General features: G+C 42.7%; 1 long non-coding RNA gene across 1 annotated transcript; it reads right to left on the bottom strand.

Moving 5' to 3' along the window:
* Positions 1-15,410: 15,410 nt before the first annotated feature.
* On the bottom strand, positions 15,411-16,936 carry LOC308326342. Its single transcript, XR_013965082.1, has 3 exons — positions 16,740-16,936; positions 16,405-16,465; positions 15,411-15,485 (listed from the first exon to the last, which is right to left on the bottom strand). It is a non-coding gene; the product is annotated as an uncharacterized lncRNA (long non-coding RNA).
* Between the last annotated feature and the right edge of the window lie 606 nt (positions 16,937-17,542).

Here is a 17,542-nt window from a genome sequence, read left to right as displayed (position 1 = left end):
ATACAAACCAAATTGTAACTTCAAACTCGTTTTTACTATTTTAACTTGTAAGTAGAGAAAAATAATCCCGCAGGGCTGCACACTGTCTTCACTTTTAGTTTAGATTTAACTTGTGAAATAGCATTACATTTGGTACCTAAAGTACATTTTGATGCCAATACTTCTATACTTAACTTGTGTAGGCTACTCAAATTACATTTTGAATACCATACCTTTACTTTACAGGCTTTATTATTACTTGTAACATAAGTATGTCTACATTGCCGCATTGATTGTATACAGTAGTGACAAATGTGAGTACTTCTGCCATCACTGTTGATTTCTCAGGGCAGGGAGGAGGAAACAGGAACTTTACAGTTTGACTGACTTTACAAACACAAACTAGCCTCGACAAGACAGAAAAACACACTAAACTGGATTGTCATGTTTGTTTTTTTAAAAAAAAGGCAGTTTTTTCAGTTTTCTGGAGTTGATGCACCGAATCTGACTTTCTGTGCAATTATACCTTGCACAGATTGTTGCTTTCATCATCAGCTCTGCATTAATAACACATTAAGCTCCACATTCTCTCATTGCAGTACACTAATTAGTAATTATTACACCCCCTTATTTGTTGTAAGTGTATTAAAGATCAATGAAGCTTGATCTATTTCCTTCCATCATCACAAAACAGGTTTATTTGGACACCATGCAGGTTAGATTATATTCGCCAAGAGCAATGCAGTGATTGCGACATTTAACATCAACAGCAGAACGGAAGACAGACATACCTCTAGTTTTTTCCGCCAGCGCTTTCAAATCAAGTTTCACGTTGACAGCATTAGGGCGTTTAAATGCAGAACGGTCCATTTTTCAAAGCAAATGTATTATAGTAGCAGTAGGCCTATAGCATATACAACAAACAGTCACATTTAAAATTATCTCAAGCCAAAACGCGAAATACCATAATAATGTCTGTCTGCTGTACAGCTAAATTGAGGAACTTTTAAAACTACAACACAGCTTATACGTATATAACTTAATTATCTTTCTCCTCTCTCTATAGTTCAACCGAGGACGATCGAGACTAGACTATAGCATGCCATTAAGCAGATGAAAATGATATCTTATTATAGCACACCAGCGCAGAGACAGATAGAGGGCGATCAAATCCCTTTATCTATTATAGATAAAGTACTTTTATCTAAACGCCCTGCCTTGCCTGTGTGTATACCTGCCCTGGGGGTCACACACACACACACAAATCCATATATCGACACACACACACACACACACACACACCGAACGTGCAAGTTGCAAAAAGAGAGTGGGCCGATCCATCTGCACAAGCATTATAAAACGCTCATAAATTTAGATCATAATCTCAATTTGCACTATAGTATATGCCAGCCAAACAACAACTTTTACGGTCGTTGCCAACAATGCTGGAGAAAAGATAGCTGCAGCCTGTTTGACTTTTAAAACTGAGTTTAAAAGGCACGCGCGCACACAAACTCACACACACACACACACACGACACACACAAACAGTTGATTAACTGCAGTGTGTAGTTTGCTGTTTTCTGTGAGGTGATACGTCCTCCTGCTCCGGGTCGTTACTGTACAGTCAAGTCAGTGTAAAACACTAGAAAGCATTGCTTGAACTCCAACCTACTGGACCGTGTGAACTGTGTCACTCACGCCAAAATGTCAGTTGACTTTTTCACTGACGTTTGGTTTACTTTACGCCGATTTACACGAGAGAGAGGCGTGCATGCACTGTTGGGGGGGGGGGGGGGGGGGTCACTTGTGTGGTTGTTGTTTGGTGTCGTTGTTTCCGGATACGTCGTGTGTTCCGACGCTTTCGGTGACCCGTCGAAGTCTGTGACCGCAGAGGGCGCGCTTGGACTTTAATTGTTTTTGAAGATTATTGTTGTCCATATATTTTTTTTACTTTGATCTGCAGATTATTGTTGGGCATGTTTTGACTTTGATGATTTAATAACCTACAGTTTATTAGTCAGGGGGATATTAATAAAATCTGGGAATACATTTCTCACCTAGATTTTTCTTCACCAATGTGTTTGTAAGGGTGTCTACTAACATATCCCACATTGGTTTCTATATTCCAACCACCCTATAGGGACATTTTTGACAGCTACTGAAAGTTGGGTTACCATCAACAACCAATAGCCTATATGTCAAAATATTCTACATTTCATTATACTTTAAGTAGCATTTGACGTGTAAAACAATGGGGTTTTCATGATTCTGAACCCATTCCACGCATTAGTTTTGCACAAAAAAACACTCCTTGGGCTAAATTCGGCCAGAGCCACGTGCCAAAATGTGCTGACCTCATCACATTTGTGATGACGGCTATGGCCGTTTTCAGCCCAAGTTGTGTTTTTTGTGCAAAACTAATGCTTGGAATGGATTCCAATGGAATGGAATGGATTCCAAGCATGGATGGATTCAATGGATTCATTTCTTGGTAAGAATTAAAAGTCCTCGGGTCCCGGAAACACTGGAGAGGAGAAGAGAAGGTGAGTCAGTGGCGTTTAACCTGCCACTGTCACCTGCCGCAGGTTCATAGAGGAGGAGAGATTAGAGAGAATAATTAACGCACAGTAACGGCGTGACGTTTAACTGTCTAACTCTAAGAACTGAGGCCCTATAGCCTATCTGGCTGTCTAACTTTACCAACCGTAGACTGGAGATGAACTGGCACAGTCAGAACTCCGGGCGGGGCTGTCTCTCTGTAGCCTCAGGAGATGATTGCAGATGTCCCTCAAGTGTGGAGGTATAGGAGCTGGGGAACACCTGCGTTGAGGTGTGCTGTGTGAAGTGGTCTGGGACCCTCTAGTGGTGCTGACTGGAATAGATCAATCACAGCACATGGATGTGGAGGTGATGGTGAGCGAACCGTAACAGATTTGACATTCTGATAATAGGCCCTGTTCCCTGCACTACATGGAGTGTACAAATGCAACCAAAATGACCTTCATGGGTCCATTTGTACACTCAAGTGTTACACACCTTTAGGGGTCATTTGAATCCCCCTCAAGGAACCATGAGGAGTGACCAAACAAGTAAGCACCCCCCTCAACCCAACAAACACAATATCAGGCCCCTGACCAGAATGGAACAGAGCCTTAATGAACTGTAAATTTAGAATTGGCAACTTTGGCAAGACCTGTGAAGGAACTTAAGGAAGAGACACAATTTCTTTCCAATATGTCTGCTGTGCATATATCATAGTCATACTGGAAAAAGCTTAATTAACATGAATTCTCTGGAGCTACATGTATGTTCAAGTGACGTCATAGAATGAAAAGCTCATTTGCTCCCCAAACTATCAGGACAGAATTATAAAATGTCTTCGACCTACAACTTAATGAATGCACATTGGAAACAAAGCCAAAAGCTTTTACTTTGGCCAACCAGAGCCATCTCCCTCTCAGCTGTCCTACACCGTGTCCCTTTAAGCTATCCTAGGCCTACTGATCTGTCTCTCCTACATGCATGAAAGTTGACTTTTATAAAACCTTTTATTATAAACTAAAAAAAAAAGCAACAATCGCTTGTTTTCAATCAAACATTCATGTCGTTGACCAAGGGCATTTTACCAAAAACATAAAATAACATCAACTGAACAGCATCGTTATTCATTCAACACCATTTTTGCACTAAACTAATGCAGAGGGTTCATCCATTGTAAAACATCATGTCCTCCTTCCTGCACAGAATCCCTCCCTCTGCTGAGTGTCATGTTGGGCGGCCCGGTTTTGCATGAGGAGCGAGCAGTGTTTTTAAACAAAAAATAAAGAAAATAAAAATGATGGCTGGCCAACAGAACAGTGGATCGAGGCTGAGCACAAATGTTCCTCATTTGGCTTATGGCTGTGAATGCCTACGCACACTTGAGGATACCATGAGGCACAAGATGAGCATTGAATCTGAAAGAACAGGAACACATTGTTATTCATGTATTTAGTTAAAGTTCAAACAGTTAGGTTTTTGTATTGCGTTGCTTGAAATGTACTGTAAATTCTGCAAAATGTTAACAAATACTTCAATCAAATTAAAGAAAGAATGTGCTCTCCATGTAAAGAACTTTAAAGGTTTGAATTCCTATACCCAGTCATCCACAGCAGCTGACTGTCCTGCCTTTCCTGTGGTGACCTCCCCACAAAAGGTCATCTATTGAAAATATATTATTCAGTTAAGTGAAGTCAAATGTGTTGCTTTTTGGTGAGGCTAATAAAAATCTAATATGTATATGAAGCAGACACCAAGAACTCCCGGCCAAAAAGCTTGTATTGTGGGAACCAACACACGGGCATCGATCGAGAGGACGTCCCACACCTACCTACGTGGACGTATATAGGCTACTAAAGAAAGATACTGGTGCGGAAAGCACAAAATGAGCTGGCCAGATGTATGGAGAACCGAGATGACCGGAGACGCCGATGGAGGGCTCGTCTGAGGACGACGTAGAGAAGCCTACCAGAGTCCTCCGTTAACGCAATGCCAATGGTGGCCCTTATTGTCCTATTGACGTCGTCATTGCACAGTCCCGCATAGGCTATAGTCCCTAAGAGCAGCTGCTCTGCAATCTTAAAATACAGGTTAGTGTTAGCGGTGTTCTTTTAGAATGTATGAAAGTGTTACTAGGATATAAATTATAGTCTATATAATTACTTTACTTATAGTATACAAGCACCCCACATGATGTCACATCCCGTTTGGCGAGGATGGGGGACGGTCTCACACTGCCACCGCCTCTCATCCTTCGCAAGAACAAGATGGCTGCTTCCCATTGCTGCATACGTGAGTAAAACCTCAGCAGAGGTTTTAAGGTTTGCTGCTCGTCCCACTAATGACACCTGTCTGTCATTGTTTGGATGGGAAGCTTTTGACTATATAGTCAGGCCAGGGGATATTAATACAATCTGGGAATACTAATGTAATTTCTATTTAAGCTCTGAAGAATAAACAAAACCGTTTGTCACGTGCACGTCAGATACCATTGAACATAATTTACAATGAAGCACAATAGATCTTGGATTTACTTGCCTTTGTTGCAGTTTCACTTTGCTTCACCTTCTGGGGTGTAGCTGACATTGGGTCCACAAAAATGCTTTTGTTCTCACTGGGATACATGACCTTCAGCAGATACAGGAACAGGATACATTAATACTTCAAAATATTAGTTGTAAATATAGCTGCATAATTTGCAGTCATTAAAGTTCACTTACTACTAGTGTGTAGTGGCCATCTTTGCACACTGCCCCCATGATTATACCCCATGCCAGGGGATGAATCTGCAATTGGTCATTTCATTTGTGAACTTGAATTTGTAACCGGTGTTGCAGTTTAACTTGTGCCTGGTTTGTCTGGTTCCCTGGGCTGGCTTTGCACGTGCATGAGCCGTCTTTCACAGCTGTTTCATGAAGGGGGCGGAGCTATCTTCTATCTGCAACAGACCTACAATTTAATGCACACTGGAAACAAATCAAAAAGCTTTTACCTTCTTGGGCAAACTCACTGCAACAAGAACAACATGGCTGCTTCCCATTGCTGCATACGTGAGTTACTTAAAGTGCTGAGGAAGAAGTGAGGGCTGGCTGGCCCTCAGCAGAGGTTGTAAGGCTTGCTGCTCGTCCCACAGCTGTTCATGATCAGCACTAATGACACCTGTCTGTCATTGTTTGGATGGGAAGGTTTTGACTATAGTCAGGCCAGGGGATATCAATACAATCTGGGAATACATGTACATTTCTTACCAAGAATTTCCTTCACCAACCACCCTAGGGGAATCTTTGACAGCTGCTGAAAGTTGGGGTAGCCTAACCATCAACAACCAATATATGGCAACATGTTATACATTTAACTATAACCTACTTTAAGTAGCATTTCAAATCCCATATTTCTATGAAATCAGCCATGAACAATTAAGTGCATTGTCAGCATTCAGTGTAGCTACACTATTACTATATTTACATATTCAGATGCAATTTGCCCTTCACATTAAACGTTAAAAAAACCCACATAGAAACAAGATCAGAAAAAGAAGAGAGAGAGAAAGAGAGAAAGAGAGAGAGAAAGAGAGAGAGAGAGAGAGAGAGAGAGAGAGAGAGAGAATAGCCGAGCTGCTCTAAAAAGGAAAGGAGTCATGTTGTAAAAGTGTATAGTTCCTCAGTCTGAATGGAGACCTTTGAAAGAAGAAGAGAATGGCCTGCCCTGGGCTGGCAGGCAGCCAAGACTATAATGGAGCTGCTCCTCCTCCACGGCCTGTATCTGTTGGTCCCTACAGGGAGAAAAAGCTATCTCTCACCTGGCCTGGCCGGCCTCTCCCTGCCGGGGACCTGTACCGTCTCCCCAGATCAGAGACGAAAGACCTTTTCCTGCCCGGGACCTGTACCGTCTCCCCAGATCAGAGACGAAAGACCTTTTCCTGCCGGGACCTGTTATACCACAGAAGAAAGGCCTTTTCCCTGCCGGGGCCTCAGTGGCGTCGCTGACAATCCCGAGGTCGCCCTGCAAGGAGGGGTGTCCTTTCACCACAGTGTAATAATAATAATAATAATGAATTGCATTTTTATGGCGCTTTTCTATGCGCTATGTGCCTACTCAAAGCGCCTCACAATGGTTCATTCATTCATACATTGGGAGGTGAAGCCACCTCTTCACTTCCCAACCCCAATCCAACCCTTTGATGCTGAGTGTCGAGCAGGGAGGCACTGGGTCCCATTTTTACAGTCTTTGGTATGACCCGGCCGGGGATCGAACCCCCGACCTCCCCGTCTCAGGGCAGACACTCTAACCACAAGGCCACTGAGCTGGTGTGTAGTGTAGTGTTAGTGTATAGCCAATGGCCGCCCTGCAAGGAGGGGGGGTTTTCACCACTAGCCTATAACATCACGTTAATAACAGTGCTTGCTTCAGTAATTATTGGATTACATTCCTAAAGAATGTGTGCACGAAATCAGATGCAATCACATGCGATTAATGACCCATCCAAAATACAAATATGCTGCTATATTATGCTTGCAGCCAATAAAAGACAATTGCCAGGACGAATTTGCACTGCTGCAGCCGATATAACACAAATGTAACACAAATTCAACGTCCGGGACTGGGTCCAGGAAGTTGAACCCCTTTTGGTGTTAGCATTACGTTGTGCTTTAGCTATTGAAAAATAGCAGACCTACAAGCTCATAGCGCGCCACCGAGTGGCGCGCTACGAGCTTGTAGGTCTGCTATTTTTGAAAAATCGAAGAGCGACTGACATAGAAGACATTTTTTTAATCTGATCTCAGGTCAGAATGGAAAACTGTCAGGATGTAGAAGACATTTTTAGAATCTGATCTCAGGTCAGAATGGGTTAACAGTGTGCCCCCCCCCCCCCCCCCGCTGCTGGAGGCCCCACAGCGGTGCATTGCTTGCTACCCCTCCCTTATGCCACTGCTAAGACAAAAAAGACACAATATATATAATTACATTTGTAGAATTAGGTTACCTATAGTTGCAGGGGAATTTCAGCCACCCAGAGGATGTATATATATTCTTAATCATAAATTAATATATGATTTATATTTAATAGATGGATACAGACAACGTTAAGTTGGAGTTGGAACAACAGATGTTCAGGAGGTGGAGGAACACACCGTGACCCCGCTGCCCTCCACGCTAAAACCACCCTATTTGTACACCCGCCCCCAAAACCACCCACAATCCTCTATGCTTTTCCTATCCCTCCTCCATCCCTGTCACCACCTCAGCCTCAGCATCCCCTGTACCGCTCCATTCCCTTTTCCCCCTCGCTCTCTCCCTACTTGTCTCCCTCTCTCTTTCCCCTCTTCCTCCCACAGGTTCCTGCAGGAGGATGAGTCGTCTATGCGAGACGATCACGCCACAACCTCCTCCACAAACACTCCAGGGTCCGTTCATGAATTTATTGTTAAAAAAAACCCTTAAACTTTCTCAATGTTGTGTTCATTCCGACTATAGTGAAACACACACACACACGCACAACAGGCCATTGTGAAATGAGCCTATTGTTATTCTCCAAGGAAGACGTGACTGTACAGTACTGTACGCAAATCAACCCCCCCCCCCCCCACACACACACACACCAGAAGACACAAAAGGTGACACTATGAGGCGTTGGGAAAAAAGACGTACGTTCATGCTCTGTCACTGATTTATGCACTGTTGTTTTGACTTCCTCTGGCCTTCACCGGTTATTCTACTACAAGCAACCTTTGTGTTGACGAACCAGATGTTTGGGAGAGAAATGAATCCCACACACCGTATTGCTGATCCATCTGCGGTGTACATCCCAGTAAATACCAAAGTGCACTTCCTTTACAACTTCTATAGTTGTTGCAATTCTGCACTCAGAATCAACATTATTGTCACATCACCGGTTTCCATCCATCCATTGGATTGGAAAAAGGCAATTAGATTGTATTGATATACACTCTACAAACACAAAGACGTTATACCAGGAGTGGGGTTTGAACCCACGAGGACTTACGTCCATTGCAGCTTAAATGCAACGCCTTAACCACTCGGCCATCCTGGTGGTAGCCTGGAACTCACTTATGTTTTTTATGGTATAGGCAGCTCCCGGCAGGATCCGCCGGGAGAAACTATGCGCAGCTGCGCCGACATGAGACTAATTACTTAGAGCGACAGAGAGAGAGAGTGTGTGTGTGTGTGTGTACATGGGCTGCGTCCGAATTGCTAGGGTTGTTCCCTACTCCCTATCCCCCATACGGGGATCCAGACTCTAGTGGACTCTATAGTGATGATTTGGGACAATACTCCCTGTATGGGGATCCAGACTCTAGTGGACTCTATAGTGATGATTTGGGACAATACTCCCTGTATGGGGAGCACCGACTCTGACGTCAATATCGGTAGAGGGCGCTGTAGGTCCGCGGGTTCATGTACTTTTTATTTGCATGAAATCCCCATTAGGTTTTTTCAGATCGCCTCATAAAGAACTGTTTGAAAAATAAACAAATCATCCCGGCCGTTTCACTCATTTGGATATGAAGAATCAACTGACTACAAGAAACCAATCAAAACGCTGCTGCTGAATTTCCACTAGTATCATTAGTATCAAATAAGTGACTGCAGGCTGTCACCTCCCTGCAAGGACAGTTTGTAAAGTTATTTTTAAATTCATGAATGAATAAAGAAAAAATAGGTTAATGAAAATATGTTTGCAGGCATTTAGGCCTATATATCTATAATAAAAAGGTTATTTTAAAATCTTATTAATTTATTGATAATAATCATAGGCCCATAACAATGGGCCTATGATTATTATCAATAAATTAATATTAGGCTATATCCATTATCCAGCAATATGAAAACAGTGCACAACCTTGACAATAATATGAAAATATCAGCAGCATGATTGACCACATGAACCCCCGCTAATACTGGGGCGGGGGGGATACGGCAAAAATAGCCGATCTATAAGCAACGCGCGACGTCCGTGTTGTGAGCTTGTATACTTTTACTTGGGTACTTTTGGTAAAGAATTACCAAAAGTAGCCGATCTACAAGCTCTGCTCACAATACGGACGTTTGGTGTTAACAGAAACAGCAGTCCAATAAATTACTGCCTACACAATGAAGTTTTAATGCATTTATCGCAATTCAATGAAATAATGTTAGATAGCATATTTTTTCATGGCAGGAATTAATTAATATTAATAAAACATATGTTCGGACACAATTAATATGTGTCTCACATGCATGTATTTAGCCTACGTTTGTGATAAAGAATCTCACAAATATATTCTACAGCAAGCAACTGATTCCTCTCCCAACGTCATGCGCTGGGCCTGGGTGATACAATGAATCAGATTACCGTAGTAATACTATTGCAAATGAGTAGATTTATTATAAATAAAATAAAACAATTTCAAATAAATGCACAGATCATTTGTCTCGAGATCTGTAGCTTCGAGATCCGCCAGGGAAGAAAAGAGGGGAAAACGAAAGTTTAAAAAGTACATTTGTGTTGATTTCTTTCGCTGGTTCAACTTCTGCCTCTTCTGAGTTGGAGTGCAATGAGCGCATGCATGCAGAAGCAGCGCACGTGCGCAAACGCGTGCATGTGCGCTCAAGAGCGAGCTTGCGCAATGCATTATGGGGCAGATTTGCTTCGCTGTGTTTTTGTAGTGACCATCGGATGCTCCCTACAATTCCCGGTGCATTGTGGGATACAGTCCACTACGTTAGGGTGCAAAAATGCTCACTACATATTCGGACACTATAACAAAATGGCGGAACCTCAAAGTAGTGCACTATATGGGGCATAGGGAATGATTTCGGACGCAGCCCATGTGTGCGTGTGTATGTCAATTTTACAAAGGTGCCGACAATCAGAAATCAGCAGAGAGTGAGCAATGTTTGCGCGACTCTATGCCCAATTGAAGTGGACTCGGACCCAGACTTTTTTTTCCTCCCTGGAAATAAAAACGTCTGGGTTTCCGAGGCTATCCTGGTGGCAGATGCACATGTTCCCAGGCTTTTTCCTATTGAAAGAGAAAGCCTCAAATAAGGTGTATGACTTTGTGACAGCTAGTGTACATTTTTTGGGAGCCGCAATTGCTGCCCTCGAGAAGTGCCAAGAATTAGGTGATCACAGCAATGGCATAGCTGGGGGAAACCTTGGAGAATTGGATTGGAAATAGGTAAGTAGATATTGTATTGATATACACTCTACAAACACAAAGACTTTATACCAGGAGTGGGGTTTGAACCCACGAGGACTTACATCCATTGCAGCTTAAATGCAACGCCTTAACCACTCGGCCATCCTGGTGGCAGATGCACATGTTCCCAGGCTTTTTCCTATCGAAAGAGAAAGCCTCGATAAAGGTGTATAACTTTGTGACAGCTAGTGTACATTTTTTGGGAGCCGCAGTTTCTGCAATGGAGAAGGACCAAGAATAAGGTGATCACAGCTCCGCTTACTCTCGGTGGAGAGCAGACAGAGCTGTGGAGAGTCTGGCTACAGGAGACTGCAGTGTGAGATGTTGATACCAGGAGTGGGGTTTGAACCCACGAGGACTTACGTCCATTGCAGCTTAAATGCAACGCCTTAACCACTCGGCCATCCTGGTGGCAGATGCACCTGTTCCCAGGCTTTTTCCTATCGAAAGAGAAAGCCTCGAATAAGGTGTATGACTGACAGCTAGTGTATATTCTTTGGGAGCCGCAATTGCTGCCCTCGAGAAGGGCCAAGAATAAGGTGATCACAGCAATGGCATAGATGGGGGAAACCTTAGGAGAATTGGATTGGAAATAGGTAAGTAGATATTGTATTGATATACACTCTACAAACACAAAGAAGTTATACCAGGAGTGGGGTTTGAACCCACGAGGACTTACATCCATTGCAGCTTAAATGCAACGCCTTAACCACTCGGCCATCCTGGTGGCAGATGCACATGTTCCCAGGCTTTTTCCTATCGAAAGAGAAAGCCTCGAATAAGGTGTGACTGTGACAGCTAGTGTACATTTTTTGGGAGCCACAATTGCTGCCCTCGAGAAGGGCCAAGAATAAGGTGATCACAGCAATGGCATAGCTGGGAGAGAACCTTGGAGAAATGGATTGGAAATAGGTAAGTAGATATTGTATTGATATACACTCTACAAACACAAAGAAGTTATACCAGGAGTGGGGTTTGAACCCACGAGGACTTACGTCCATTGCAGCTTAAATGCAACGCCTTAACCACTCGGCCATCCTGGTGGCAGATGCACCTGTTCCCAGGCTTTTTCCTATCGAAAGAGAAAGCCTCGAATAAGGTGTGAGTGTGAGCTATTGTACATTTTTTGGGAGCAGCAATTGCTGCCCTCGAGAAGGGCCAAGAATAAGGTGATCACAGCAATGGCATAGCTGGGAAAGAATCTTGGAGAATTGGATTGGAAATAGGTAAGTAGATATTGTATTGATATACACTCTACAAACACAAAGAAGTTATACCAGGAGTGGGGTTTGAACCCAGGAGGACTTACGTCCATTGCAGCTTAAATGCAACGCCTTAACCACTCGGCCATCCTGGTGGCAGATGCACCTGTTCCAAGGCTTTTTCCTATGGAAAGAGAAAGCCTCGAAAAAGGTGTATGACTGACGGCTAGTGTATATTTTTTGGGAGCCGCAATTGCTGCCCTCGAGAAGGGCCAAGAATAAGGTGATCACAGCAATGGCATAGCTGGGAGAGAACCTTGGAAATAGGTAAGTAGATATTGTATTGATATACACTCTACAAACACAGAGAAGTTATACCAGGAGTGGGGTTTGAACCCACGAGGACTTACGTCCATTGCAGCTTAAATGCAACGCCTTAACCACTCGGCCATCCTGGTGGCAGATGCACCTGTTCCCAGGCTTTTTCCTATCGAAAGAGGGCATCGAATAAGGTGTATGACTGACAGCTAATGTACATTTTTTGGGAGCCGCAATTGCTGCCCTCGAGAAGGAACAAGAATAAGGTGATCACAGCAATGGCATAGCTGGGAGAGAACCTTGGAGAATTGGATTGGAAATAGGTAAGTAGATATTGGATTGATATACACTCTACAAACACAAAGAAGTTATACCAGGAGTGGGGTTTGAACCCACGAGGACTTACATCCATTGCAGATTAAATGCAACGCCTTAACCACTCGGCCATCCTGGTGTCAGATGGACATGTTCCCAGGCTTTTTCCTATCGAAAGAGAAAGCCTCGATAAAGGTGAATAACTTTGTGACAGCTAGTGTACATTTTTTGGGAGCCGCAGTTTCTGCCCTGGAGAAGGACCAAGAATAAGGTGATCACAGCTCTTCTTACTCTCGGTGGAGAGCAGACAGAGCTGTGGAGAGTTTGGCTACAGGAGACTGCAGTGTGAGATGTTGATACCAGGAGTGGGGTTTGAACCCACGAGGACTTACGTCCATTGCAGCTTAAATGCAACGCCTTAACCACTCGGCCATCCTGGTGGCAGATGCACCTATTCCCAGGCTTTTTCCTATCGAAAGAGAAAGCCTCGAATAAGGTGTATGACTGACAGCTAGTGTATATTTTTTGGGAGCCGCAATTGCTGCCCTCGAGAAGGGCCAAGAATAAGGTGATCCCAGCAATGGCATAGCTGGGAGAGAACCTTGGAGAATTGGATTGTAAATAGGTAAGTAGATATTGGATTGATATACACTCTACAAACACAAAGAAGTTATACCAGGAGTGGGGTTTGAACCCACGAGGACTTACGTCCATTGCAGCTTAAATGCAACGCCTTAACCACTCGGGCATCCTGGTGGCAGATGCACATGTTCCCAGGAGTTTTTCCTATCGAAAGAGAAAGCCTCGAATAAGGTGAGTGTGACAGCTATTGTACTTTTTTGGGAGCCGCAATTGCTGCCCTCGAGAAGGGCCAAGAATAAGGTGATCACAGCAATGGCATAGCTGGGAGAGAATCTTGGAGAATTGGATTGGAAATAGGTAAGTAGATATTGTATTGATATACACTCTACAAACACAAAGAAGTTATACCAGGAGTGGGGTTTGAACCCACGAGGACTTACGTCCATTGCAGCTTAAAGGATCGGTTCGCCACTATTATATGGCCTTTGTCATGCTTTAGTATGATATCCGTTCATGAAAACAATAAAAATATTTACATTTGGCGAAACCGCTGCGGAGAACGAGTCATGTAATGAGCTGAGGCACGGTAATATCATTTCCTACAATACCCACAGTGCATTGCGCGACAGACAGAGAGGCAGTGAGGCAGCCCCCAGGAAGCTGTCATCTGAAAGTTTCTCGTGTTGTTTAGAGTTGACTTGAAAGCGATAGAAGTAATAATAATAGCTAATATTTAGCGGTTGTAATAGTAACAGCAGTAGTGGTGGTATAGTAGTTAGTAGTCTCTGATAGTAAGTAGCGTAATAGTAGTGATTTCGAACGTGCGCAGTGTCGGACTCGAAATTCCACTGGCTGGCTTTGTTTTTAGAAATCGTTATGAAGTACAGATGCAATCCCAGCTGTGTGAACCACTTTGGGTGTGCAGTGAACATTTCACCAACGCAGATATCTTCCAGTTCAACCGCAATCTAATGGAAGAATTGACGCGGAGCATCATCATCATCGAAGCAGAATAAGTTGCAGAACAGAGGTATGTCATTATTGTCATAATAAACTAAAGCTACAATGCTGTGTACAGTACACCAGACACTGAATGAATGGCGATTGCATTACAGGAGGAGACCACATGCATTTCCTTTCAAAATACATGGTTGTTGTTACACGTGGTTGTTGTTGTGATGTCTATAAATTAATTTGACATACCGAGTGTCTCTGATGCTTACAGCATTATAAAGATTTTGTTGCTGTTTGTAACTGGAACACCCTCCACATAAACGCCACCATTTTTCCTAGCTCTGGTCCATAGCCTCAGAGTAAGGCTATGGAACAGAGCTACATTTTTCCATATCAAGCTGCAAACTACAAACCAAACATAAAAGCATTTAAAACCGGGAAAGCATCTGTATTTGCATTGGCTATTCAAAAATAGCAGATATACAAGCTCAGTGCGTCACTTGGAGTTGGTGCCGTGCTGCGAGCTTGTACATTTGCTATTTTTCAAATGTTTTGCTAAAATAAAAAACCTTATTGTTTACCATATTGTCTCATGATTGGTCAGAGGCCCATAATTGCATAATACTTTATTTGTTGCAGGAGCTGAGGTCTCGGTGGCTGTCTTCAACTCAAGAGATGAATAAGTGGCTTTCAAGGAACTCCCAAGTATACAGTATATTATATAGATACAATTTACTTTGTATGTTGCTATTGAACACAATCTGGATTGATAAAAGAATGTGATCTCATTTTCAAATATTAGACATGTACTACTCCTAAGCCTTTACCAATATTGTTGTGCAAGTACAATTTTAATTCTGGACTTTTACTTGTAACAGAGTATTTTTATATAGCAATATTGATTAGATCCTTTTTCTTCTGGGATTCTTGCACACTGTCCGATTTTTGTAATCTGAGTAGGAGGACAAACTTTGCCTGTGTGGCCTTGTTTTTTAAACCTTATGTTACAGTACAATAAAACACATTCACTGACATAAAGTCACACTTATTTCCATTGTGGTCTTGTTTGTATAAACAGACATGTGAATGATTTGTATCACGGTGGCCTTTGATGCAATATTGACAGTTTGAGCCTCAGAGTATTAGGAATTGGTCAAAATGTATAAATACAATAGGCCTACATGAGAAAAAATAAAACAAACTTGACATCAAATCAACTATCTTTTAATAGTACTGATTTACATAAATCTATAAAAACAGGGGTCTATGGTTGAACTGGAAACTAAATGTACAATCATACAAGTGCATTAGTCAGAGGTCACTGAGGCAGGTGGTTCTGCATGATGACATGTCGCTGGAGCAGCTTCTGGCCAGGACAGGAGACGCACATGCTGTGGTGAGACAAGACAAGAGTCAGTAATGGTGAAAGCACTAAATGATTACTGGAATGGACGACTGAGTGTGTAGGCTATGTGCAGTATGTTTCATGTGATGTACACTTGGGTATTGGACTGTTAAGATTACCGACCAAATTAGTAGGTAGGCTACAACTATATCAAATATCAATGATAATAATAAGCAGACTTGGCAACCTGACTTGTAGAAAGTATTCACACAATCATGTTACCAAGATTGCCTTTTTTTACCTTTAGAAATATTGCATGAATCAGAGCCTGTCAGTCAGTAGATGATGCAAAAACACTGATCCATGCCTTTGTTTTTTCTGGGCTCGATTACTGCAATTCTGGACTGCAGAATACTGCCAAAGAAAACAACGGAATCTGTGACCTTCCAACCTACATGACTGCCTTCTATTTCAATGTTTTATGCCTTGCGTTTTTCTCTCCATTGCTCTGTAAAGCACTTTGAGCTGCATTGCATGTCATAAAAGGTGCTATACAAATAGTTTGATTATGAATCAGTGCAAGGCACTTTGCTTGAGTAATTTGTACAATGTTGTCATCAGTTTTATAGTATAGTTTGTTGCTTACTTTTGATAATGATCTTTTTTTCTTCTTTTGAGATATTACAAAAGGTTAAAAGTCAATTCGCTGTCATCTGTTGTGATTTACAGATACAATTCAATACTACAGTGTGTGAGACACAGTAGGCCTATAGTATAAATGACAGTATATTTACTACATTTTACGGGACTTTGGTTGACCACTGGTCTTTGTAAAAGCATATATAAATATGTGAACCTTTATTGAAAATGATATTCCCTCTAGTTTTCTAGGGGGTCAAACTAAATACAGCAAATACAGTAATGTGCTTTATGTATGAAGTTTGAGTTGAGTATGTATGGCTCACCATCAGTCCATCAAAGACATCTTCAGCTTCATCAGCCTTCTGTAGTACCATCTGGGCTGACCTAAGTGAATGAATGGACACAGGTATAACACTTGAATGTTTACATTGCTAACCCTGAAACATACGAGCCCATGGCTAATACTGTACATTGCTTCAGATGGCATGCCATACATACAGTTTTGAATTGAATGAATGAATAGAAGATGTTTGGACCGAAAAGTTGTAGGCTGAAGCCGTGCCTATATCCTCTGACACTTATGTAAACAATACGGTGTGGCGACACACACACACACACACACACACACACATAAGCTGTAAATACATTGAACACTTACTTAAATCTGAATGTCCCTCTTGGTCCATCGGGCTTCGGTTGCAACTTCCAGTTTGAGGCATCCTGAACGCATGTCCCCACTTCTCAGTAAAACAGTCAACACTATCTGGGCTTTTCCTGGGCAGAAAAGTTTGTGTGTGCGACGTACTGGTTCAGGGAAAGCTACTAGCTACTATAGCTAGGTCGCTCCAGCAGGCATCAGTCCATCCACAGCAACTAGCAGTGCCAGTGTTGTCCCCGTCAATGCATTCCTTCCTCCGTATATTTCTGGTTCATAATATAACGACCCTAACGCAGATTCTGCCAATATGTATTTAAAATTATCTCGTCCAAAAACTTCCATGGAGTAGCCATACTGACTTGTTGTTGTGGAGTAGCCACAACTCGTTGTTGTGTAGGCGAGAGACCGTGTCCTTCGCGGCTAGGCTAGCTACGGCAACCCTACCTGTCCAGTCCCTTGTAGTTTCTGAGAGCCTACCGAGGGTCATCCACTTACGTCACTTTGGGACAAATACGTAAGTGGACGACAGCTTTGAAAGTGCGCCCACGGAGCTACAGACTACCAATGATAATACTCCGGGGTATTTTAGCATATATGCTAATGATAAAAAACACACAGATTAGGTTGAATAGTGGCGAAGTGGTCCTTTAAATGCAACGCCTTAACCACTCAGGCATCCTGGTGGCAGATGCACCTGTTCCCAGGCTTTTTCCTATCGAAAGAGAAAGCCTCGAATAAGGTGTGAGTGTGACAGCTATTGTACATTTTTTGGGAGCCGCAATTGCTGCCCTCGAGAAGGGCCA

This window comes from Protomyctophum bolini (assembly GCF_963924005.1).
Source record: "Protomyctophum bolini genome assembly, chromosome: 12".
Taxonomy (NCBI): domain Eukaryota; kingdom Metazoa; phylum Chordata; class Actinopteri; order Myctophiformes; family Myctophidae; genus Protomyctophum; species Protomyctophum bolini.
Note: the sequence above shows the minus strand (reverse complement) of the source record. Positions and strands in the feature narration are given on the sequence as shown.